At 33.5% G+C, this 27259-nt stretch overlaps 1 protein-coding gene and 1 long non-coding RNA gene across 5 annotated transcripts in view; one reads left to right on the top strand and one right to left on the bottom strand.

Moving 5' to 3' along the window:
* Window positions 1–27259, bottom strand: part of LOC127852880 (uncharacterized) — a 240960-nt gene that overhangs the window by 90612 nt on the left and 123089 nt on the right. The gene's annotated exons all lie outside the window — the stretch shown is intronic.
* LOC127852893 (uncharacterized) lies at window positions 11548–13853 on the top strand. Its single transcript, XR_008036349.1, has 2 exons — window positions 11548–11667; window positions 13596–13853. It is a non-coding gene; the product is annotated as an uncharacterized LOC127852893 (long non-coding RNA).

The following is a 27259-nucleotide window of genomic DNA, read 5'->3' as shown; positions in this document are numbered from 1 at the left end:
AAAATGGCAATCTATATTGCAACTATCTTTTTCTTTTTTTTCTGTTTAAATGCTTTTATTCATTCATAAAATATACATATACACACAATTTTCAAAGGCATTTTCGTTCATATACTTAAATTACCATATGTAATGTGTTTTCGCTATATTAATACAATCATTACTCAATACTCAAGCTGAATTAGAATCATACTTCCTTCAACCTTTTCACATTTTTTTCTTAACTTAAATAATTTTTTATGTATAGCACAATAATATTAAGTGTTAATTCTTAAACAAGAAAAGGATCAGATTTACAAAAACTATGGCTACAGTGTTCAAAGAGATAAAACCTAGTACATTTGCTAGTGTCATTAAAAATGGACCTTTTTACCAAAGTTTGATTTTACACTTAAGAGTGCAGTTTACAACACAATCAATATAAACTTTATGATCAATATGCAAACGACATAGTGACACTTGATTAAGAAAACACATTTTGCAAGTTTCACATATAATGCGAGTTAATAACAGTTAGTTTTGTTATTCATGCATTTATGAATTACATATTAATCTTATAAGTATCCCAAAAATTCCTTTATTTGATTCATTTGTTGTGTTTGCATATATATTTAAAGATAATTTTAGGCTAGCCTTAAATCCCTAAAAATTTGGAATTACTTCTTTCCTTTTGCATTCAAAAATGTACTTTTTAACTTCCATATTGCAACTATCTTAGTTTGAGATAAATAAATGATGTAAACACACGTCAATAGACTTTTTTAAGATAAATACGGATAAAGCCCCAAATACGTGTTGTTGACGTCTTAGCATTTAACCTGTATATGCAGGTGGTTTTACAACATGCGATCATTCATGTGAAGAGGTGACCTAAACATAAGATAATTCAAATAGTATCTGTGTTCAAGATATTTAATTGATAGAACGCGGGATGATAAAATCAAGGTGTCCTTTTCTATAACATGTGATATTCAGATAAAGGTTGCAAGCTATTAGCCAAGTCAGCATTTAATGTTGTGCATGGATATTCAATCGTTCCATTGATTTGCAGTATACAAATGACACACTGACCCCAAAATATAAAACCTAGTGAAAAACTTCAAAATAACGTTACGACTCAATTTTCATGAACTCGCAGAAAGGATAATTGTTACATTACTTTTAAGACAAGGGAAAGTATCGTTCTATTTGCGAAAACAAAACCATATTTTTCAAAACTAAACATATTTTAATCATTTAAATAAACAAGAGTTTATTTAAATGAATTGACCTTGGATTAAATGTCCTCAAATGTGTCAATCGCATCTTGTGAGTGATAGGTGACACACGTGATTCAATCAACACTGAATAATTCTAGATAGCAATTAGCTGCTGATAATATCAGCTTGATGTACAGAAAACATACCTATGATAGTAGATTCATGCATTTCAATACATTTAAATAAACATGTGTTGTAACGTTTAGTTGTGTCTTAATAGACTGAAAGGATGTATGATTTTTGAACTGCTGTACAAATATTCTACATCAATATAATATGTTTGTGATTTTATAATATCTTCAATACTGTTTACGTAGTTGTTCACAAACAAATGGAAATAATAACTACAAAGGAAAAAGTATATGTACTGAGGTACCAGTAAACCAATTGTAAATACTTTAAATTTAATTAAATTAATTAATTAATTATTAATTTTAATTAATTAACTTTGTAAATGTAAAGAAATTGAAGAGGTGTGATCGCAAAGAAGTCACAGGGGGTCAAAGTACGTTGACTATGGAAAAGTGACATGCATAACTTAGTGACAAATCTTTAAAAACAGACATAATAATACACACACTTAGTATTGCTAGTGGGACTTTTCAACACAAAATATGTATAAAAAAACATTATTTATTTCTTATACTTCTCATATTAAGGTTACATATGTAACAGTATTCATTTGGTTGAATTCCTAGATGTGTATTATTTTGTTTTCCATCCCTGTGAGCATTGTTATCAATCTTTAACGTATTCTCAATGACTTACTTTCACAATATTATTATACGGGACAATTGCAATAATCAAACTCTCAGCTATATGACACCCAGGGTCGGTAAACGAATGTACTCATAAAAACTCCAATCATAAAAGAAGAACAAGGCAGAGTTAACAGGTATTTCAGAAAAAAAACTCCGCGGAAATCACCATACAAATCATATGCCAAAATACCGCAAGTTGTTCCACAATTAATGAACTAAGGCAATCGAAGGCGCATAACTGCATGTAACAATATTTCATATTTGTCAGTTGCAAACATGCACTTATCTTCTTCTGAATGCATATGACAGCAAAACAGGAACCGTTTAATCTATCATAACCGCATACTTTGCAATCTAGCATCTGCACTTTATCAATAGTGTAAAAAGCATTACATTAAAAACTTCTTCAATCATGAATATCTTACAAAGAAATTCTCTGCATCGCCCTATATTTTTTGCAAAACAAACATCCATTGATAAATATGTTCACACATGCACGCATGCAATTAATAATGTGACCTGTTCGCATGCAATTAATAATGTGAACTTCATTTAACTTCACTTCAAAGACGAACATGTCCTTCTGAGACTGAAACAATGAGTGTGTAATGGGAAAATGCCAATAATCATACCATCAGTGTGTTTATTTACAAGTATGACCATCCTAGATACATCTTGTCTGTGTTCTGTATCAGTGTTGATTCCTAAAATTGAATGTCATAAATGAAGTAAAATAAATAATATATGATCGTTTATAATCCGATTTTAAATCCAATCAGTTTATGCTTTTGTTTAAAATCCTAACATGGTGAGCTAATTGTTTGGATTTTAACTCTAGTTTTAGTTTGTTGTTAATGGAACTTTCATTTACAATTGCTAGAAATAATAAAATATTCAAACAAGATGTGTTTGTGAAACACAATGTCCCCCTATATGACATTTGACCTTGTAGGATGACCTTGACCTTGTGAAGGATGACCTTGACCTTTCACCACTCAAAATGTGCAGCTCCATGAGATACACATGCATGCCAAATATCAAGTTGCTATCTTCAATATTGCAAAAGTATTCATAAAATAAGCGATTTCGTCCACATATATTTGACCTCTGACCTTGAAGGATGACCTTGACCTTGACCTTTCACCACTCAAAATGTGCAGCTCCATGAGATGCACATGCATGCAAAATATCAAGATGCTATCTTCAATATTGCAAAAGTATTCATAAAATAAGCGATTTATGCCACATATATTTGACCTCTGACCTTGAAGGATGACCTTGACCTTGACCTTTCACCACTCAAGTGTGCAGCTTCATGAGATACACATGCATGCCAAATATGAAGTTGCTGTCTTCAATATTGCAAAAGTATTCATAAAATGAGCGATTTTGGCCACATATATTTGACCTCTGACCTTGAAGGATGACCTTGACCTTGACCTTTCACCACTCAAAATGTGCAGCTTCATGAGATACACATGCATGCCAAATATGAAGTTGTTATCTTCAAAATAGCAAAAGTTATTGCAAAATGTTAAAGTTGCCGCAAACAGACCAACAGACCAACAGACCAACAGACAGACAGGGCAAAAACAATATGTCCCCCACTACTATAGTGGGGGACATAAAAATGCATTCAAGTTGATATCAGACTCAGTAAGGTTTTTAATATCAAAATAAGATACGAAATTGTATTGTTCTTCATGTAACTAAGCTTTAATTTTAGAAAATGTTTAGAGGAATCAAAGTTCATAGTTCTAAAGTTTGAAGTCATTTTTGTCACACAAACTGAGGCTGGCTGTTGCAATATATATATATATACAGGGATCATATTTTTTTCAGTTTTGTCGGTCCTTGACCGATTGGGGTCATGAAAGACCAATTGAAAATCCCAAACAGTCGGACAGATTCTGTTTGCTAAAACTCCCATCGTCATGAAATCGATTACACAGTGCACATGCTAACACACCCTAATAACATTCTTATCTTGATTAGGTGTGATAAATATTTGCTGCAGTCTCTAAACCGGTCAGGACCAGTTTATTGCACGTCAGCCGACTAGTATTAAGAGTATGACCCCAAGCAGCGAAGATTCGCGCCGTTGTGTATTAGTCATGCGTGAATAACCCCGTGTCAATAGAAATCAATAATTTCACTGGCTTATATCTAGCACACTCATTGGTCCGTAATGTGTACTCGTCCACGATAAAATCATTGACAGTAACTGCAGAGATGAAATACTCGATGTAATCATCATGGAAATTGTGCATTTCATGCATGGTACAGTTAACATTCATAAAAACAAAGAAGAAAATCGGATATTCTGCAATAAATGTGGGCAGACCTTATACACTGAAAGCACGCGCTGTAACTTAACAAAACATGCGGATACATTTTCCACCAGCGTAATAATCTGTAATAATTGAATGAAAGTGGCAGATCTGATCGACAGAACAGCCGAAAGTCATTTTTATGGGCGGAACTTCAGATAATATAGTACACAAGAAAAATAATATACATTGTATATACCTTTAGTAAAAATTGTGTTAGAATCGAAATAATTTGTGAACTATATTGTTATTGGTTTAAACTTATTTATTACGACATAGTAACATATTCACAACTTACAAATGTACATGACATTGACATAGGATTGGGCTGAAAGGCGAACCTGATTGGAGCCCTCTCCCGATTAATAATATATTTACGCATGACATTTATAATAATGTCATGACATCGTAGTAAATTGACAATACAAGATGCAAAATGCAACTTACAAGTCCAAAAAACATAATACAGAATGCAACATATATACAAGTCCACTAACATTGATGGAAAGAAACAAGCAATTTTACAGGGGAAAAAAATAATAATTGAGGGGGGGGGGAACATAAACAGAAAAATAGTATTGATTTCGAGGTTGTAAACGGTCATGTAGAAATTTATGGAGAAGATGAGTGGCAGAGAGAAGAAAATGGATGGCGGCTAGAATCTCTTGGTTGATTTTATGAAGCGCTGAACATGGTCAAATATGATGCAATTTTCATCGACAGAAAGCGAAGGATCACCAAACAGAAAAACATACAGTGATGGAGAACATATCTGTGATACACTATTTATAAGCTGAGCTCGTTCTACACTGAACTTAGCACAATGAAAGAAAAAGTGGTTGCAGTCTTCAATTTCGTCACAAGAATTGCAGTTAAGCGAGTCATAAATGTTTTTTCTAAAAAGATGGGCAGCAAGAGAACTACAATTGGTGCGAAAACATGTATGTAAAATTTGAAGATTTCACAGCCAATGGTAAAAATGTTTTGGACTCTAAGTACTAGAAGGTTGAGTGTTAGTATTCACATATTTTTTAAAGCGGCAATAGATGGTGCATTTTGAATATGACTTGGCAAGGAATTGAAACTGGTGATGGTTGAGGGTAGAAATGTGTTCTTATAGAATGATGTTCGGAAGTTCATGTTTTGAATGTCGCGTCTATTTCTTAAAGAGTACGGTACAGACTGACCTAATGTAAGCGGGACAAGGTTAGCAAGGTAATCAGGAACATGCAACTTTTTTCATTTTGTTAAACATAATGAGTTTGTGTTTATTTTGCCTAGATTCTAAAGATTCCCAACTGATTTCTGATTGTTATTGTTTGTTGTTGAATAACCCACGACTGGAAGTTTAGATACATGGTATCAAATCACTTGTGCTTTGCACTCGTGATAATAATATTGACAACGATGAAAAAGTCAGCTATAACAGCACACGAAACTACAATGAAATAGCAAATGATAAAAATGAGAAAACTCGTATGTTCCGTTTAAAAACAATCCCTTTAAAAGGGAATTTAACTTGTACATTTATTATACCACCTTCATGAATGGCAAAATCAAAGGTATATATTTTAACGTTATTTGTCATGATTTCGGATATAAATTTTCAGACACTTTTTCCCCATTTTAATCCAGATCGATTAATATTGCGGGAATATATGATCCCTGTATATATATATATATATATATCAATGCTGCTGATTAAATAGAGAAACATTGGAAATACTGAAATTGAGATAAACTCAGTCGGCAGTCAGTGGTTAGCATCTGCGTTCATTTATTACACAGTTTAAAATACGTTCCTTTGATTTTAGTGTTTTACATATAACCCGTTTATAATGTCATATCAATTTCATTTTTTTTAGCATTAAAAGTTATATAACAAGAGTTAATGGGTGTCAATGCTCAGCAGTGGTTGCAGTTTTGAATAAATGAAAGCTTGCCAGAAATTATTTTTTTAGAGGTCACAGTGGCCTTGACCTTTGAACTAGTGACCCCAAAATGGGTGTGGCGTGTGGAACTTATCAAGTTGCATCTACATATGAAGTTTCAAAGTTATAGTTGGAAGCACTTTGATTTTAGAGCCAATGTAACGGTTTTGGCACAACACGGACGGCGGACTGTGAACTTCGGACAGTGGAAGACACGACGAGCTGGCTATGACAAAACCTTAGATTTTCTCCAAAAACAGCCGAGGTAAAAATTATGTTTTCACAATATGTTTCATTTGTTTGTCTTCTTTGTCTGCTTGATACATTCAGCTGATTACATACCAAAAATATAATGGATATGTATTAAGTCTATATACATCATGTAAACCTAAACCATGAGACTCTTAACCTTTCATGCTATGTTTTATTGTAATTTGTTCACAAATAATGCGTTTACAGTGTTGGCAGGGTGACCCAAGTTTTGAATACTCTTCACTTATGTTTGATCTTCGTTATGATATTGTGATTATAAACATGTTGACCAAATTTCATCAAGATTAAGTCATACATTGGTTACAATTTAGTTTTGTGAAACTTTTAAGCTGCTGACCAGGTTTTTGATCCCACATGGCCCAATTTTACATTGACCTAATTATTGTACAGAAAACAAGTTTGACTTATAAAGTGGTAATTATGTGATTTATATTATTTTGAATCTAACATGATTGTTAACATATAATATGCCTTTTTTCCACAAAACAATATATAAATGTGTTTTATGATGCCATTACACCAACACAATCATAAATTATGATGATTCACTAACATTAATTGAGATAAATTAAATGAAAATATTAAGTAAATAATGCAAAATTGACATGTTATCAAGCAAACAATTCAAAAACATGTTTGGGAACTTATTTATGAAAATTGTACTACTATTGTGGTTTTACTGTGCCGAATACAACAAGAGCACTGCCTAGCGAGTGCAGACCGCTCATCCATTGGTCTTTATAAAGGTGAGGGACCTATCTTAATACTTCAATCAAAAAGGGGGAGGTGTGGGGTTGGTGGGGGTGTATAGTGTTGGGGTGTGGTCATTTACCAAATTACTTTTCAACAAGAGGGCCATGATGGCCCTGTATCGATCCACTGTTTTTTATGCGAAAAAAGCGTGCAATGTGCATGGGTTGAAATGTACTCAAGCATGTGACTTTCTCTTTCTATCCCTCATCCCACTGGGCGCTTAAAGTTGGAAGAGTGAGCATATTTATATATAAATTTGGCCCCAGGGGCATAATTTGAACAAACTTGGTAGAGAACTATAAGATGTCACTACATACCAAATTTGGTATAGCCCTAGGCCCATTGGTTATGGACAGGAAGATTTTCAAAGTTTGCACAAAAGAGGCTTTATATAAGCATATGTTCAGTTTTGTGACCCCCGGGGCTGGGTCAAATTTGACCCCAGGGGCATAATTTGAACAAATTTGGTAGAGGACTATTACAAGGGTGAAAGCGAAACAAACATTTTTTCATAAAATGACTTTTGTATATATTTTGTATGGCAACATCCATGCCCATCATGAATTAAAATATCTTAGTTCCAGGCAATCAAATAAAAAGTATAATTGAAATTTGTCCTAAAGCTCGAAGTGAAATTTACTTTATTTTTGAGTGCGAAATAGGTCTATGCGCAGAGTAAAGTGTGGAGTTTAGTAAAGTTCTAAGTGAAACACTGTATAACTGTTTATAAGTTATTAAAAGAAAGTATCATATTGTTCATTAAGATAACTGATAAAACACTTTCTTTTGAATTTTAAGTTTTTTTTAATGCGATTTTAGGAGAAAAAAAATTACTAAGGACTTTTTCGCGCTTTATAATTCCATAACTTCAGAATGATTATCAGTGATTATGATTTCCTAACATTTGATCAGATCTTAATTTAGCCTTTCCTGTTTATTTAAAAGTAATTGTCTTTGAAATAATATGTTTACACAAAATATTTTACATATTATGATGATAAACAGTATTGAAATGATAACATTTTTGCACTTAGACCTTTTTCGCAATGAAATTCCATGAGTTCGCTTAATGTAAAGAGATCTATGTGCAATAAAAAATAAAAATTATATGATGTCATCAATACTTAATGACATCATATATTTCATGATGTCATAATATATCAGGGGGAGTAATCATGAGGCCCTGACACATACAAATACATAACATAAATGTCTTATAAATTTGTGTTAAATACCTCCGATTTCTTTTAACGATAATGCCCATTTTCAAACGATAAGTCTTCATGGTATAATTACTCAAGATTCCAAATGGAAATTGAGGAATAACTCTTTGCACAAGAGAATAATTAAATGTCCAAGGTATTAAATTATAACAAGGGCTGTTTGTTAACATGCATGCCCCCCAAATGGGCTGTCCGTTGTACTGGCAGCCATTGTGAGAATACGACTTTTGTCACTGTGACCTTGACCTTTGACCTAGTGACCTGAAAATCAATAGAGGTCATCTGCAAGTCACGATCAATGTACCTATGTAGTGTCATGATCCTAGGCAAAAGCGTTCTTGAGTTATCATCCAAAAATCATTTTACTATTTCGGGTCACCGTGACCTTGACCTTTTACCTTGTGACCTCAAAATCAATAGGGGTCATCTGCGAGTCATGATCAATCTTCCTATTAAGTTTCATGATCCTAGGCATATGCGTTCTTGAATTATCATCTGAAAATCATTTTACTATTTCGGGTCACCGTGACCTTGACCTTTGACCTCGTGACCTCAAAATCAATAGGGGTCATCTGCGAGTCATGATCAATCTACCTATTAAGTTTCATGATCCTAGGCATATGTGTTCTTGAATTATCATCCGAAAATCATTTTACTATTTCGGATCACCGTGACCTTGACCTTTGACCTTGTGACCTCAAAATCAAATAGGGTCATTTGCGAGTCATGATCAATCTACCCATGAAGTTTCATGATCCTAATCGTATGCGTTCTTGAGATATCATCTGGAAACCATTTTACTATTTCGGGTCACCATGACATTGACCTTTGACCTTGTGACCTCAAAATCAAAAGGGGTCATCTGCGAGTTATGATCAATCTACCCATGAAGTTTCATGATCCTAGGCCCAAGCGTTCTTGAGTTATCATCCGGAAACCACCTGGTGGACGGACCGACAGACCGACTGACAGACCGACATGTGCAAAGCAATATACTCCCTCTTCTTCGAAGGGGGGCATAATTATTATTTTGCATAACATGACCTGTGTCATTAATAGACTTTTTTTGTCTACTTAAAACAACACAAGACATGTATCTTGTTTTTTTTATTCTATATATCATTTATCACTAAATATTGATTCAATCATTAAGACAATGATTATGAATAAGACATATTAAGAATGTGACTTGTCTAAAGCATTACAATCAAGTAAACTTTACAATAAAAGCAATACAGTGTCATGCTCGAATTTATTTATTTTGAAAAAAGAGTTAAGATCTATTACTTTATGTTTTATTTTCAATTTGTTTTTAGATGATGGATGACAGATAATAAGTTTGGTAGATGTGTGAGTCACCTTGCTTTAAACTCATAGAATCAGCGTTTTACAAGATATACATCATATGACAGAGTGTGTGCTTCCAGAAGCCTGTTTACTTATCACTTAAATTGCAAGGTAAACATTAAAAGTTATATAAGAAAAGATAATTGGCAGCTTAACAGGCTGGTATTTAAATAACGTTGATAATGATACAAAGTAGAAGGAGAATGGGCTAGCCATATATTTAATGAAAAATGATTTGAATTACTTTTGACGAAGTATTATAATGAACAAAACTTGATAAGATGTCACCGTGGCGTGTTAGATGTAGTGTCCATCTAATGACCCAAAGTTCATGATTTTGATCCCACTGTGGGAGTTCTTTAGATTTCCCCCAAAGACACCAAGTACTGGTTCTTCCCAGGAAATGGACTTGAGAGTCAGTTCAATTAGCCTTAGGTTTTTGATGCAATCCAGCTTTAATAAATAGATGTAAATTAATCTGGATATATATTGTAGATACTTATTTTATATTTTACATCTTACCCTTTAATCCTTTAATGAATAGTTGGTTGTAAATACTACATTATTGATAAATGGCAGTTATTCTTAAAAAAAAACTGATAATAATCCAGGCATTCTGTAAATCAAATTATGTCAAAGTACAGGATGAAATACAATATTAATGTTATTTGTGCCTAGAGCTTTTGAACATAAACATATTTAAGTGTGTGTTTTTTACACACAAAATAGATTTTATTGAAATAAGCCTCTATATTTTTCTCCATAAGAATCATGGTATTAAAAGCATTGAAGGATTTATTTTTGGGTGGAAAATGGCTTTAAAAAGAGGGACACAATATCAGAGAGTTCCATAGAGTGTGACTGAGAATGTAACTGTTTTTGCAACATTATGGTTATGTGGGATATTGTAAATAATAAATGTGTTTCTGTATCCCGCCCTTTGCACGGGAATTAAGGTTCACTTAAGCATACTGTTATTTGATGTTGTTTGTTATATATTTTGCTTAAAATAGATAATATTGTGTCAATGAAACTGTAAGCACCACAACTGGTATGCAGTTAAAATTATTACCGTAAAGTACCAATGAGTGTTGCTTAATGTATGAACTTTCTTTTTGTGTTGTATCATTTCATGAACAACTGTTACTGAATGATGTCAATTTGTGCCAATTATGATAATTTGAAGATAATTAATTGTTTTGTTAATTATTGCCTTATAACAATTCAGTTATCTAAGTCAATATGCCTATTCTCAAAATACTACAAGTGTTAGGTTCATACAACATGAATATTTGAATGTCAATTCAATGCATATTGTCAAGATGACGCTTAATTTAAGGACAATGGCCCCGTTTCATAAACAATTCTTAAGTTGTTTGTAAGAATTCTGCGATTCTTACGTACGAACGTTCTTACGCCAATTCTTACGAACGTTTCATAAACACGTTCGCAAACTTAAGAATTTTTACGCATCTTACAAACGTTAAACCAGTCTACGTTCTTCAATTGAAGGTTTGAATAGATGTTACACTATACTTTGGCGCCATCTGTCAGATTATAAGTCTACGAATATGCGAAAGTCAATAAAGCCTCATGATTACGCATATATTTTATTTTCCTTTGTTGATATTCAAATACACTAGATCTGTTATTGGCGTTAAAATCACGTAGAGTATAATGCTGAAAGTACTGTTGTCAGCATTGGATATATTTTCCCGGATTTACAACGGAATCGATCGAGATGTAGAATATCTTCATAAGTTCATTGAGAAGATGGTATTCCACATCAGGTAAAGTTATCTGCATGACATTGTGATAAAAATCGCATTTGTAAACATTGACATCCATTATTTGTTTTGGAAGGTAAATAAATGTTAAGACTGGCTAAATTGTAATTTTCTTATAATTTTAAAATGGAATTCTATAGCATTTAAGTTGTAATACTAACTTTGTTTATATGTCAGATGGTAATATAAGTAAAGATATATGGATGTTTCAGCTATTTTGTCAAAACTTCACATATGAATACATTTTGTATTGATTTAAATCAATAACAGCTGCTTTAAGTATATTAACGCATTTGTGCCTAGCGTCTAGAAAAAAGGCCTTGGCAAACAGCGTAGATGCAGATGAGACGCCGCATGATGAGGCGTCTCATCTGGGTCTACGCTGAAAGAAATATTTGAAACATAGAAATAAATATGCTAGACATTCCTAACTCGGAAAGAAACTGATCCAATTTAGAAGGATGGGAGAGTCCACTAGGCATAAATGGGTTAATGTTTAAATTTGTGTTTATTTTTCGTCACTTCTGTTAAGATATTGAACTAAGATAAAATAGATAGACTGTTACTTATGCTCAATTGGTCATTGTCGGCCCGGGTACTACTTAAATGTACTTCAGGTACTCTTAAGTACACTTACATGTACCCCGGGTACGAAAAAGATGCTAACATGTACACAGCCAATTTAGACTATACCCGAGTTTTATTTCCGCCAAAAATCAGATATTGTAAAGCCCACACAAGAATACAAAAACAATATTCTCTTTGAACAAAGCCTTCCTAAACATGCTTGTTGGAGTAGGAGTGTCAATAATATAGAGGCCAGTTTACAGAATATTGACATTAATATGAACAAATTTAAAAGAAAAAATAACCGATAAGGACCGATTTAGTGTTAGATTTTGCTGGTACGTTTCAGTATATTTTTCGTACCCGGAATACATTTAAGTATACTGAAGGGTACCCGTGGTACATTAAAGTAGTACCCAAACCGACAATGACAAATCAATGTTACTTACTTGTGTGTGTGTTGCAAATTGGACACAACTTTGTTAAATTCAAAAATAATTTCATTATGCTTTGGTAAGACATATTTTCTGATTTATAAAATATTTTGTAAAAAGTAAGATTTTTATATGATGTTTTATTTCAGGAAATTATACTTAAATTCTGCAAAAAAGTGAAATGTTATCTTTTTATTTTCTTTATAAAATCATTTATTCATCACGGCGTATGCCCCCCCCCCCAAAATCGCCAAGGTAAAGTCAATTAATTTGATGTTTCACACTAAACTAGATCTAAATCACCTATTTAAACTCATTTTCTGCTTTTTCATACATAACAATACACACTAAACCCACTGGTGGACAGTTAAGTGAGATTGAAATGAAATCAAAGCAAGTTTTAGCTGACTGTGAGACTGTAAGAGAGTTTTGGACTATGTATTATACTCTGTGCAATTGAGTGATAGATCTATAACGAATCAGTGAAATAAAATCTCGTCTTCATCTTGGTCATTACCTTGCTGTAGGTACAAAAATTGTTTTCATGATCTCCCCCTCCTTGCTGTATTCGCGACTAGCCTGATAACGGTTAGTGTGTTCTTCTTTATAGTATTTCTTCCGGCTATATCCATCTGTAAAACGTATAAACTATGCACTTTTTTTTTAAGGCGTGACATGCTCGAATAGTGGTTGTCAAAGCATTCATAATCACTAAAATCGTGGAGCTTCCGGGGAGCCTCCCCCCACCCTCCCCCCCCTGGAACCCCTAGCAGGGATTTGCCTTGCACCCACCAGGGGCCCTAGCAGCCCGCAAGACCCCCAGCAAATCTTTCAATATCCTGCCCCCCCCCTAACCAGAAATGCAGAAATCCTGGATCAGCCCCTGATTATGGATGAATGATAGTAATGAAATGTGTGTTTGTATTTCAGTATAGAACAGATATGTCATGAAGTAAATAAAGAGGATTCATTAACTACTTACGCAGATGCATCCTGGGTGAAAGAAGTTATGACTTACTTGGGCAACTGATTATTCAACTGTATATGTAATAACTTATGTTTTGTATATACTGGTAGTGACTGTTATCATTATTAGATTTCATACCCATTTACAATACTTTGTAACTTCAATTGTGTTAATTCATAGGCATCTGAACAGTACCAAAATACAAACAAAAACAATATTTTAAGTTTGAATGTTATGTTACTTTTAATAGGAAGTTTTAATTAATAATTTGCATGTGTAGGTAACCCATTGAAGACAAAGATTTCATAACATATGTAAATTAATATAGTAACTGGTACATGCTCAAGTTTGGTGCATCCTGATGATTAGCAGCCATAAGAGATTCAATCATGACTGACAGTTTTGTTTTATTTCAAATTAATTAAGGATACATTACATTTTTGCACTGGTACATTTTATGTCCATTTTTTTAAAGAAATCTTGATGTGGAATCAATCAAGGTAGTTTCTGTGTCTCTTGTGGACATAGAGAGCTTGTCAGAGATCAAGATTGCCATGTACTTTTCTTAATGAGAAAATTTGTGAATTTTAATTCTAACAATAGAAATTAAAACCCAAAATATAAAGTAGAGAACATTTTCATGTACATGCTGAAATTTCATTATAACAGTAAAAACTGAAACGATTGAAAATTATTTTTTCTTTATAGTAGTATTTGTATAAACCGTTATTTTTTAATTTTATAACAACAAAATAAAAACCTGATATATAAGATTTGTATTGCTATGTCTTCTATGAGTAACCAAAATGTGCTAATAAGATGTATCAATGCCATAACATATCGCCAGAGACGTAGATAACTACGTCTCTGATATCGCATATTTTTTACTTCAATAAGTGATGCATAAAATTGAGTGTTTGACCCATTTAATGTTGGTTCTGTTGTTATTGTAATCAAAATAATATCAATAATACCGGTATGCTAACATCTTAGGGGTTTCAATATTTAAGGGACATGTGCACAAATTGGTTCATTTTTTACCTATCTTTTTTTTAATGAAATCATTGTGTCACTGTTTGATACTGTTGATAAGTGATTTGTTATGTCTACTGCATGTCACATCAGACTACTTGTTGTATAATGTGTATATAAATGATAAATAAAATAAAGATGAAAACTTGCCTCTTATTATTTTGTAGGTAAATTGTATGGGCTACCAAATATTTTTACTGGTAGCCCAGTAACCCAGACAAATTGGTTACAAATTCTTGTTTGTGGAGCTTTACAAACAAGGTAACAGTTTAAATTTTATTCCGTCGTTCAATGTCAACAGTGAAATATAAATTTCTTCATACATTTGAGTTTGAGTAATTAACTGATATAAGTACATATTAATAATATTATTATGGAGGAGTGAAATATTTAAAAGCGGTCAAGAGTGATTAATCTAATGTTCAAGTGTTATAACTTGTTGCATAATCGACCTAAAAGAAATTAGAGTAAATTAAAACTTGAAGTATAAACAAAGAGAGGAGTTTGTCGGACATTTACTAAAACCCAAGACCCCCAGTACACTAGTCCATAGCTCTGCCAACTGAGCTGGCCAGACACTGTCGAAGGAAAGTCCTCACAATCACAACGAATTAAACTGGAACGGATCTTTCCATTGTTAATATAATTGATGCCTCTGCAGGACCCACCTTGGTTCTTACCAGGTTATATATTTTCTTGGTGAAACAGGCCATTTTAAAGTAATACTAGTATTATTTCATTTAATATGTTTATAATATATTAAAGAGGAATCCAAGCAACAAGATGATGGCAAGGAAAAGGAAAACGTGTTCGACATACTGTTGGGTGCTAGAAAGTCGTACACAAAGCTGCCAAAGGAAAGGTATAAACAATATTTACTTTGTCTTTGTATTAATAAAGGAAATCTATTAATTTACAGGGAAGTTGGTTTTCTTTGGATTTTCAAATTATTAGTATGATTTCTTATGCCATGTGAAAAAGTGCTGTGAAGAAGCACGATTTAATAATATGTTGTAATTATTATAAACTAGCTATAAACTTATAAAAACATTTTATATATTTTAAAATTAACTTTGGTTCAGTATTTATTAAAAGGGACCGTCAACCACAAACGACGAAAAAAGAAAAATTCTAAAATACAGTATTTTTTTACAATTATTAGTTTAACCCTTTGCATGCTGGGAAATTTGTCGTCTGCAAAAATGTCGTCTGCAGAATTTCTAAAATTAGCATTTTCTTCGATTTTTTTCAAAGAATACTATCAGAATAGCAAACAGTTTGGATCCTGATGAGACGCCACGTTCTGTGGCGTCTCATCTGGATCCAAACTGTTTGCAAAGGCCTTTAAAATTCAGCTCCAGCGCTTTAAGGGTTAATATATTGATTAAAATATCACAACTGGTATATTAATACATGTCTTGAAAAAAGTTCATATTTTCAGTATATTCGATTCGGTAATAAAATTTTGTGATGTGAAATAGAAAGTGCATCATGAAAATAGGTGACATAACGATATACACATAATAAATAATAAAAGTAGATTGATCATTTATATATAAAATATATACAAGTCACTACGCATGCACATTTGCATTCCTGGATTTACCACGTGACGATGATGATCAATCTACTTGCGTTATTTATTGTTAACAGGTAGTTTATAATACCTGGTACCTGTACCCAGTAAAATTGTTTTACCGAATATACTGAAAATATGAAAACTTATCAACCTTTTCAAGTAATGTATTAAATATACAAGTCATGATATTTTAATCAATATAAACTTAATTTAAAATTGTAAAAAAATATTTTATAACTTTTTTCGTTGTTTGTGGTGACAGTCCCTCTAAAGTCAATACCGTTAAAAGTTATAAATGGGATTTTTAAATTTTTGTTTCAAATTTATTATACATGTTTTCAAAAATCTTTTTTCAGGAAAGAATAGGTATGTTGTTCATGTAGTGGCTTAATAATAAGTAGGCTTAACAATTAGTCTTGTTAGCTCGTCTGTTCCGAACAGACACTCTGATACTAATGTCTGCTTGCTACTCTCCTTCAGGGGTGTGATTCTTTCTCTTTTCAGCTGATTTCCTCTTTTTTGTTTTAAAACCTTTCTAATTTCACTGCATATTCCTAAAATATATAAAGACACACTAATTTTCTTACCTTTTTTTTCAGAATGGCCTGGGGCTGGTTTAAAAAAGATCTATTTTAATAATGTTTATTGAACATATTGTTTTTATTTCATTTATTCCTTATTCCTTATGAATGAAGTGCTTCAAAATCATGACAACATTTCATTAGTATGATAAATTTATTCTTAAACATTAATATGAAATGTGTACCCTTTTATTTTGCATATACATCACATGCCTTACCCTGTTTCCCATGTAATATAACCATTACATAAATTTTTATCTTACATATGTGTAATATACTTGAAGCGTTTTCATTGGCTTGGTTTTTCGTTTATTGCCCAATCGCATTTTGTTATTTTGCTGACATGACGTTGCAATGTCAAATGATGTCACAAACTGTAAACAACATTCGGGATTTATCATTGTTTGCATAAATATTTTAATATTGAATTTGCTCATTTAAAAGCATGTGATAAAAAGATCTGACACTTGTTGTCATATCATACCAAATTTTATTTAACTCGTCCAGGAGATTCGTAAGTAAGCTCACTAAATGCTCGTTTACTAATAAAATTCCTGCACTCGTTTAATAAAATATGGTATGATGTGACAACTCGTGCCAGATTCTATATATATGTACATTTCAGACCGGTCCAAAACTCCAAAGATAAACTTTACAATGAGGTGCTTTTAATCCTGGCACAAAATGATGTTAGGTTTACACCAATGCAGGTTGGTTTAAGTAATTGTTTCTAAGGATTTGATTTTATATATATCATTTTTGCCTCAACAGTATTCAAGGAAAGCAAACATGACCACTTTAAAAAGTATTTAGAAGTACTGAACATTAGTAAATAATTTATTTGGTGCTAGTTTGAATTAAATTGTAATTTGTTTAATAGGCCTATTTTAAACCTACAAAAACTTTAAGAACATTTAGATGGCTAGAATACTGTCCATTAATTGTAGTATAAAAGGCATTTTGAATTGCTAATGTAAAATATTTTATCCAGGTGGACACAACAGGAAAGATGATAGTTAGTACCTTAGCCGAGACACTATGGTATCTGGACCCACACTGGGAGAAACTTAAAGCAAGGTCCATAAACTATCCGGAGTTTGAAAAATTAAGTGGGTTCAACGACTGGAGGTCTCAAAAGAGAAAAGAGCCCAAGGTACGAGTTTTTATTGCGTCGCCTGCTACAGAGTAGTTGCGACATATATGGATCACGTCTCCGTCGTCTGTCCGTCCGTCACAAATCATTTCCTGAGCATAACTGTCAAACTAATGTAGATACCAATTGGAAACTTGATAAAGGGATAAAGCTCAATGAGGGGAAGTGGTCCCATTTTTGAGTTATCTCATATTGTTTGAAAATCGTTTCCAGAGCATATCTCTTGGAGTATTGAAGATGCCAACTTGAAACTTGATATAGTGATAAAGCACAATGAAGTGTATCATTAAAAGTGCTTAGTTTTAAAGGTATACAACTGTTAAATTGTTACCATCATGCGACACATGTGATAACCAATCGCTCTTGTTTAATAATGTCAGAGGAACATTTAATTTTGCATTGGTTTTAGTATTAAAATAAGTCACGCAGCCAATTGTAGAAAAACTTTGTTACAACCCTAAAGGCCATATTTATGCCCCCCTTCGAAGAAGAGGGGGTATATTGCTTTGCTGATGTCGGTCGGTCGGTCTGTCGGTCCGTCCACCAGGTGGTTGTCAGACGATAACTCAAGAACGCTTGGGCCTAGGATCATGAAACTTCATAGGTACATTGATCATGACTCGCAGATGACCCCTATTGATTTTGAGGTCACTAGGTCAAAGGTCAAGGTCACAGTGACAAAAATCGTATTCACACAATGGCTGCCGCTACAACGGACAGCCCATATGGGGGGCATGCATGTTTTACAAACAGGCCTTGTTATAATTAGATCTTGATAAAACTTAAATAGAATATTTGTTTTGACAATCCTATCGGAGGAGCAAAATCCACTTTTGAGGCCATGTTGATGAACAAAGTCTTGATGAAACTTAGTTAGAATGTTTGTCAAAGATAAAAATAGAGAAATTAGTTTTGCTCTGAGGCCTAAAGCATTTCAATGTCAATTGATAAAACGTATAAACAACAAGAAAGTGTAATATGATCATTTATTTATAGAAATTATTTTTGTTTCCAGGTCCTTGTTGAAAAACTGGACGAAAAAATTGCTAGCATGGTAGCTATGACATCTTGTGGCTATTTCCTGAACAAACAATTTGCAAACTTTCGAGTTAAGTGTGAGAAACTTACATCTTCCATGATAAAGTATGCAGATTTCTTAAAGCAACAGGTCCAAAGATCAGCAGCAAACAGACAACTAAATGAGCCGGTGAGATCATTGGATGACAGTAATGTAATGCGTGATGTGCAGGTGTGTTCTGATGGTGAATTAAGTGAGCAGTATACAAAAGTGTACGAGTCCATAAAACTGCTAAAGGACTTTGAGCCACTTTTCCTCCATGACTTTGAGCCAGAAGATGCTTATGACAAGAAGAAGTGGTTAGCTGCACTGCAGTTACCATTCCAGACAAAACTTTACAGTCACAAGTATGGTAACTATATAGGTAACTATACCTTCATCTGGAAGAGTCCAGCTGACCCAGACGGTGATCTTCAAGCTGTTACTGCTATAAAACATGATCTGCCGAAGTTTTCCACTCGTGGTATGAGAAAATCGTTCTTCTTGAAGTACTCCAAATGTGGACCCAAACCTGCTGTTTTGCGTCACATGTATAGGTTTTTGACAGAAGACGATACTGCTGCAGAAAGACGACATCAAGAAGAAGTTAACAATAGGGTTACAGAGTTTCTTTTGAACTCTGACAGTACTGAACTATTGTACGACTTGAGAAAAAATAATGGCAGACCAAAGGACACTAGACTTGTTCCATTTTGGGATTTAATGAGCTCTCATTTAGACAATATTGGTGTTGTAGATGAAAGGAGACATGGGGACAAGCTGTACATGCCAGTCGCTATTAGTGTTGAAAATTTTATTGAGACTGTGGCAAAAGATTTGCCAAAAGATGCATCCATTCCGTCAAAATCTTGGGTTCAGTTTAACTTCTGGCCTTCGAATGCTTACACACGAAGCGCAATGTGCTATACGGGCCGGTTCAATGTCAAGTTTGCAGTGCAGCAGAGAATCATCAGAGCAAAACATCCAGATGCAAATTTTGCTTTCCATCAGTACACCATGATGAAGGAGATGGCTTCAAACCTACGTGATGAATCAGTGTTCATCTGCTTGGATGACAAAAGTGTCGTGCCAATAGGAGAGCCTGGGAAACCAGTGTCCACTGGAGTTAGGGCACACAATAAGTCATTGGTGCCAGTTGCTGCCAAGCTGGCATCATTGGACCATGATTTCCATGTCCATGGAGCTGTTCCATCAGTTCTGTTCAAGGTGCATATTCCAGAAGATTCAAAAGACAGCTATTATAATGGCCAGATTCATGTTGTGGTAAAAGACAAAGTCTTCAGCCCTTCATCAGCAGCAAGGCACACAACAGAAACTGTAAAAATTCTTAGGGAAACAGAAAGTGATGATGGTGTCTCACTGAACAAACCTAGGTTATTTGTATACACTGATGGGGTGCCAGATCATCGTACAACATACTGGAGTGTTCAACTGGCGTATATTGCTATGTTTGTGAGTTTGGACATTGACATGCTAATAGCTGTGCGCACAGCTCCTTGTCAGAGTTACAATAATCCTGCTGAAAGGTGTATGAGCCTTTTGAATTTAGCACTGCAGAATGTTGCTCTTGAAAGAAGCCCTATGACAGATGTTCTGGAATATAGAACAAAATCACTTACATCACTGAAGAAGCTGAGAAATGCAGCAGAGAGGACGGAGGAGTTGAAGCAAAGTCTCATTGAATCATTAAACCCAGTTTTAGCACTTCTTAAGCAGAGGTTTAGCCAGCTAAAGAAAAATCATGAAAATGTTGTTGCCCATGATGCTGCATCAGATGGTGAGATAGAACAGATGATGGAGTGCCTTGAAATCTTCAATGATCATGATGCAGAAGAATCCAGCCCTGTAACAGCCTGTAAAGATCTCGACAAGGCTCCACCACGTCTGAAGGCGTTCTTTAACGCACACTGCAGGAAACGAAATTACACATTTCAGGTGTGTATATATTTTTGCAGCAATAGCTGTTGTTAGTTTAGGTGTTTAAACACATAAAAGTTTAACTGCATATACAGTTCAACTGTTAAATTATTGTACAAAGCACTGAAGTTGACAGTTGGGATTATTAAATCTCAAGTTTATTCACAATGTTAATTTCTCATTAGCGCAAGTGGGACATTTTTTACTCTTACACTCCAGGCCAGCAATTTACTTAAATACAAAATTTACTGTTCCTCGCTGCTATAGCAAAAAACGATTTGCACTTGCCCATTTATCTTTAAATAAACACTGTCCCATATCGCTGTTTATATAGTTTATAGAGATTATAGATGATTATTTTATAACTTTAGCGTGTGCAGTGTTTTTTTAATCACATGATTAGTTTACGAACAAACTGTATTTAACTTACTTTTAACTTAAATAGATATTTCTCGGTGTGATAAAATAAATGTTACATCGCTGAGGGGTTTCAGTAAAATTGTAAATTCCTCAAGGAGACATCTTTACTGAAACCCTCTTGGCCATGTAATATTTTATATACTGTATTAAATATACTATATTTTATAGACCATAATGCTTTTATGCAAAGGACATTCTATGTTGTTTAATGTCTCTTAAAATCAATCATACAGTCACTCTTAATTTAAAATGCATGTCTGACATATTTGTTATTTTGATATAGATAAAAAAATGTGATGATGAACACTGTTGGTATTGTGTGCTGTCCCCAAGGCGTGCTGATACATCAGAGCTTGTGTGGTTACCTGACCCAACAAAAGGCGATGACGATTCTTTCCTACCATTGTCTGAGTGTATTGGAAAGAACACAACTGACGAGGCCAGACCATCTCTCGATGGGAAGGTTTTGGCGACCGAAGCAGACAAGCGCCACAAATCACATATGTCTGCAGGTTTCAATCAAATTCTATTGTCTCCTTTTCTTTATTTCTATTTAGATTTTAATATTAAAGAAACTATATAAAAGCAGCTCAGACTAAGAATAACTTTTGAATATTCAGTCATAATCCTTAAAAACACTATTTTACTAAGCACTTATTAAACTATCTGAGACCGAAGCTTGATAACAGATTATTGAAGGTTTTTGTTCTATGAATAAAAATAATACTCCTCCAATATCATAAGCAGATATTTGTATATACATCGTACTGAAATCAGGATTTTTTACCTGAGCTTTCTACTTCGATCCAAAGGAATCCTTTGCTTAATATTTTGAATTCTAAACATTGAATTGATTTGAAGTTTTCTGTAACTTTCAGCTCAGGCAAGAAGATATATCCTGTGTGCTGACTGCAGAAAGAGACGCGTGGTCTATTCAAGAACTAAACTGACGGTTGACCAGTGCAGACAACTCGAACTTCTGGATGATGCAGTCATCTACACATGTGGGTCAGCCATATTCCCTGAAGAACATGACCTACATGAACAGGTGTTCGTTCGTGAGGGACTGAGTTGTCAAACAGAAATAGAGACAACATACTACTCAGGTATATAAGATTTATGACCAGCATTAATTTTAAAATATTCTTTTATAGTAAATATAAAAACAATTATTAAATAAAGCATACTTTTATATTGTATAGAAACAAATTAGCTCATCTTTATTTGGAAAAAAAAGTATACAGTAGTTTTTTAAAGTCAAATATGTTGACATGGAACAAACATTTTATGTGCCAATAAGCAATCAATCTTTGCATATTGTTCTGTATAGCATCTGCCTGTTATGTAAGGTTGATCTAATTAAACCTGAAAATGAAAAATGATTCATTTATATACATGTATGTTACCCATATCAAGTAAATATATACACATGTATTATTTTTTATATTTTCAGCAGTTACACAGAACTTTCCTCCGATATGTTATCACTGTGGTGATACTAACATTTGGGGGAAGAAGTTGAGCCTATCACAGCGCTTCGACAGCAGTACAGCATTGTGAGGCCGATATGCAGAGGATGTCTTGAGAGTGGCAAGATGCCCACTACAAGAAATGCTCAAAAGATGAATCGAAAACGAAAACTTTAAATGCTAGACTTTCATTGACTTCAAGTGATATTAATGTCTTTTTTACTTTTGAATTGGGCATTTTTCACTTCTGAATTGAGCTGAAAAGAATTAACAGGTCAAAAGAGTTAGTTAAAATGTGATTACTGACCAGTTATCTGCAACTCATCTTGCTACCAGTTGTTTTTAAAAATACATATTATATTCAATATTTTACGTGACTCACCCAGTCCTGTCACACTTTTCTGAATCCTGCGATAACTTTAAAAACTCTCAAGACATCCTCTGCATATTGGCCTCACAATGCTGTACTTTTCTGAATCCTGCGATAACTTAAAAAAGTGTCACACTTTTCTGAATCCTGCGATAACTTTAAAAGTTCTACATACTTTTTCATGGCACTTGAAACATGGTCAGATGACAATATGGAGATTATGCACGTCTTTTAATTTTGTTCCTACGTCTGTGTTTTATTAAAATGCTCTTGTATAGAGTGATTTAGATAGTCATTTGTATTTTGGTCAGATGACAATATGGAGATCATGCACGTCTCTTCATTTTGTTCCTACATCTGTGTTTTATTAAAATGCTGTAGTCATATAATGTATTTTGGTCAGATGACAATATGGAGATTATGCACGTCTCTTCATTTTGTTCCTACGTCAGTGTTTTATTAAAATGCTCTAGTCATTTTAATAATGTATTTTGGTCAGATGACAATATGGAGATTATGCATGTCGCTTCATTTTGTTCCAGGTCTGTGTTTTATTAAAATGCTCTAGTATGTTCCTACGTCTGTGTTTTATTAAAATGCTCTAGTATAGAGTGATTTACATAGTCATATTCATTTTGGTCAGATGACAATATCGAGATTATACACGTCTCTTCATTTTGTTCCTACGTCTGTGTTTTATTGAAATGCTCTTGTATAGAGTGATATAGATAGTCATATCATGTATTTTGGTCAGATGACAATATGGAGATAATGCACGTCTCTTCATTTTGTTCCTACGTCTGTGGTTTATTAAAATGCTCTAGTCATATAATGTATTTTGGTCAGATGACAATATGGAGATTATGCAAGTCTCTTCAATTTGTTCCTACGTCTGTGTTTAATTAAAATGCTCTAGTATGTTCCTACATATGTGTTTTATTAAGATGCTCTAGTATAGAGTTATTTAAATAGTCATATCATGTATTTTGGTCAGATGACAATATGAAGAATTAATATGCACGTCTCTTTATTTTGTTCCTACGTCTGTGTTTTATTAAAATGCTCAAGTAAAGAGTGATTTAGATACATGTAGTCATATCATGTACATGTATTCTGGTTAGATGACAATATGGAGATTATGCACGTCTCTTCATTTTGTTCCTACGTCTGTGGTTTATTAAAATGCTCTAGTCATATAATGTATTTTGGTCAGATGACAATATGGAGATTATGCAAGTCTCTTCATTTTGTTCCTACGTCTGTGTTTTATTAAAATGCTATAGTATAGGGTGATTTAGATAGTCATATCATGTATTAATGGATTGATTACAATTGCTCATTGCATTTGAAGATAAAGATGTATTTCTTTGCATAATTTGATTTGTTGTCTCTATGTTAAGGTTATAAAAGTTATGTTGTCTTTGATCAGGCCCCGTGTTAACAAAGCATTTTTTCCAATTGAAAATCGATTTTGCTCGTCATTGAAAATGGATTTCCATTGAAATTGATTGGCAAAAATGAAAATCTGTCAGTTAAAATCGATTTTTATTTGCAAAATTGTTTTGTGAACACGCGGCCTGGTGTTATTAGTTTTATTTTTTTTTTCTATTCATTGAATGGATTTTTTTATTTATTTTTTTTTCGACCGCCCGATGGACCATTTTCCAAAAAAATTTTGTAAACCAATAAAAAACAAGAGTGCCAAACTGTCACAAGATACGCCCGTTCGAAGGTTTTGGACACCATGCTCAATGCTTGAAAGTGTCCTCAAGACCTAGTTATTGACCCGGCATGACCCATATTTGAACTTGACCTAGATATCACTTAGATGTAACATCTGACTAAATTTGGTGAAGATCAGATGAAAACTACTTCAATTAAAGAGCGGACAACATGCTTAATGCTTGAAATGCACTATGTGACCTCGTTTTTGACCCGGCATGACCCATGTTCGAACTTGACCTACATATCATCTAGACACAACTTCTGACCAAATTAGGTGAAGATCAGATGAAAACTACTTCAATTAGAGAGCGGACACCATGCTAAATGCTTGAAATGCACTAAGTAACCTCGTGACCTAGTTTTTGACACGGCATGACCCATATTTGAACTTGACCTACATATCATCTAGACACAACTTCTGACCAAATTTGGTGAAGATCGGATGAATACAATTTGAATTAGAGTCCGGACAAAGTGGCGCCGTTGAAAATGCACTAATTGACCCTATGACCTAGTTTTTGACCCGGCATGACCCATATTCGAACTTGGCCTATATATCAACTAGATGCAACTGCTGACCAAGTTTGGTGAAGATCGGATGAATACAATTTGAAATAGAGTCCGGACAAAGTGGCCCCTTTGAAAATGCACTTATTGACCCTATGACCTAGTTTTTGACCCGGCATGACCCATATTCGAACTTGGCCTAGATATCAACTAGATGCAACTGCTGACCAAGTTTGGTGAAGATCGGATGAATACAATTTGAAATAGAGTCCGGACAAAGTGGCCCCTTTGAAAATGCACTTATTGACCCTATGACCTAGTTTTTGACCCGGCATGACCCATATTCGAACTTGGCCTAGATATCAACTAGATGCAACTGCTGACCAAGTTTGGTGAAGATCGGATGAATACAATTTGAATTAGAGTCCGGACAAAGTGATGCCTTCCGCCCGCCGCCCGCCGCCCGCCGCCCGCCCGCCGCCCGCCGCCCGCCAAGGGGTTTCACATAATACGTCCCGTATTTTATACGGGCGTATAAAAAAGTCGTGGCCTATCTGATCCATGTTATTTGACATAATTTAATAGAAACAGCAAGATAATTAAGAATTATTCAATCATAACTCTTTATAATTGTATTCATTACACATGATGAAAACTCATAAGAAAAACAGTATTTTTAGTTTGAGTCTATATTATTAATGGTATTTTGCTCCTTGATTTACAGTGTTCATTTATATTTTGTATCTGTTACTAAAATTTGGAAAATGGTCCTTTTGACAATCTGTGTACAATTCCGCTTGAAGTGTATTCTTAGTTTTGTAAATGTTCTTGCATATCATCATTTCAAAAGTTAATTAATGAGATTAAGTACTTGTTAAATGTAAGGCCCTAAAATTTGCAAAGCCATCTTTATTGTATCTCAAATTGTGAAAAGCTATTCTGTGATTTGTATCTTTTTTCTAAAACTGAATTACTTTTTTGTCAGGAAATATTCTGATGAGTAATAATGCCTTACTAATTATAAGTACATGTAGTGTGTTTTAGTTTTTAATGCAATTTCTTGTACACATAAATAAATAACATATTAACATATACTTTTGGTTGTGTTGTGTAGCCAATTTGCTAGCATGGCAATCAAATTATTTAAATAACTCCATTGTTTTCTTTCAACATTTTGAACACCATATGAACTCAAAATATTGAAATAAAATAAATTGTACTTTTCAATTAAGTGGTATGTCATAAATTATAAACCAGTATAAATACACCAGTCTTATATAATTATTCAATACAGTGTATGTGTTTAAACATCAATTAATGAAAAAGATTTGAACACAATTATTGAGATTCTAAAATGTATCTTTTAAAAAAAGCAAAACATTGAAATGTTTTTTTTATATAATACCATGCACTGATTTCTGAGGGCCATATAACACAATTTAATATTTTACTTATACCGAAAGTTTTAAAGTATTACATTTGATATTTGAAATTTCATTGTTACATTTGATGTTTGAAATTTCATTGTATGCAAACATGAATATAGAAAAGGATAAATATAACTTTTTATATAAGGAAACATGCAGGAATAAATTGAGTATTGCCTCCTTTAGTTTTGTTCATAATGATGTTAATTAAGCAAGATGTGAAGAACTTTTCAATGAATTAAATTTTATTTATTTATTTTCTGTGAAGATCCATATACATTTGTTTATTATGAGCAACTGAGCATTTCAAAAAATATTTCAGTAATGTTGTTGCTAAAGCAATCTATGCAGATTAGCTGAAAGTATGTT

Source organism: Dreissena polymorpha, chromosome 12 (assembly GCF_020536995.1).
Source record: "Dreissena polymorpha isolate Duluth1 chromosome 12, UMN_Dpol_1.0, whole genome shotgun sequence".
Classification (NCBI taxonomy): Eukaryota; Metazoa; Mollusca; class Bivalvia; order Myida; family Dreissenidae; genus Dreissena; species Dreissena polymorpha.
This window is presented reverse-complemented; position numbering and strand designations above follow the sequence as displayed.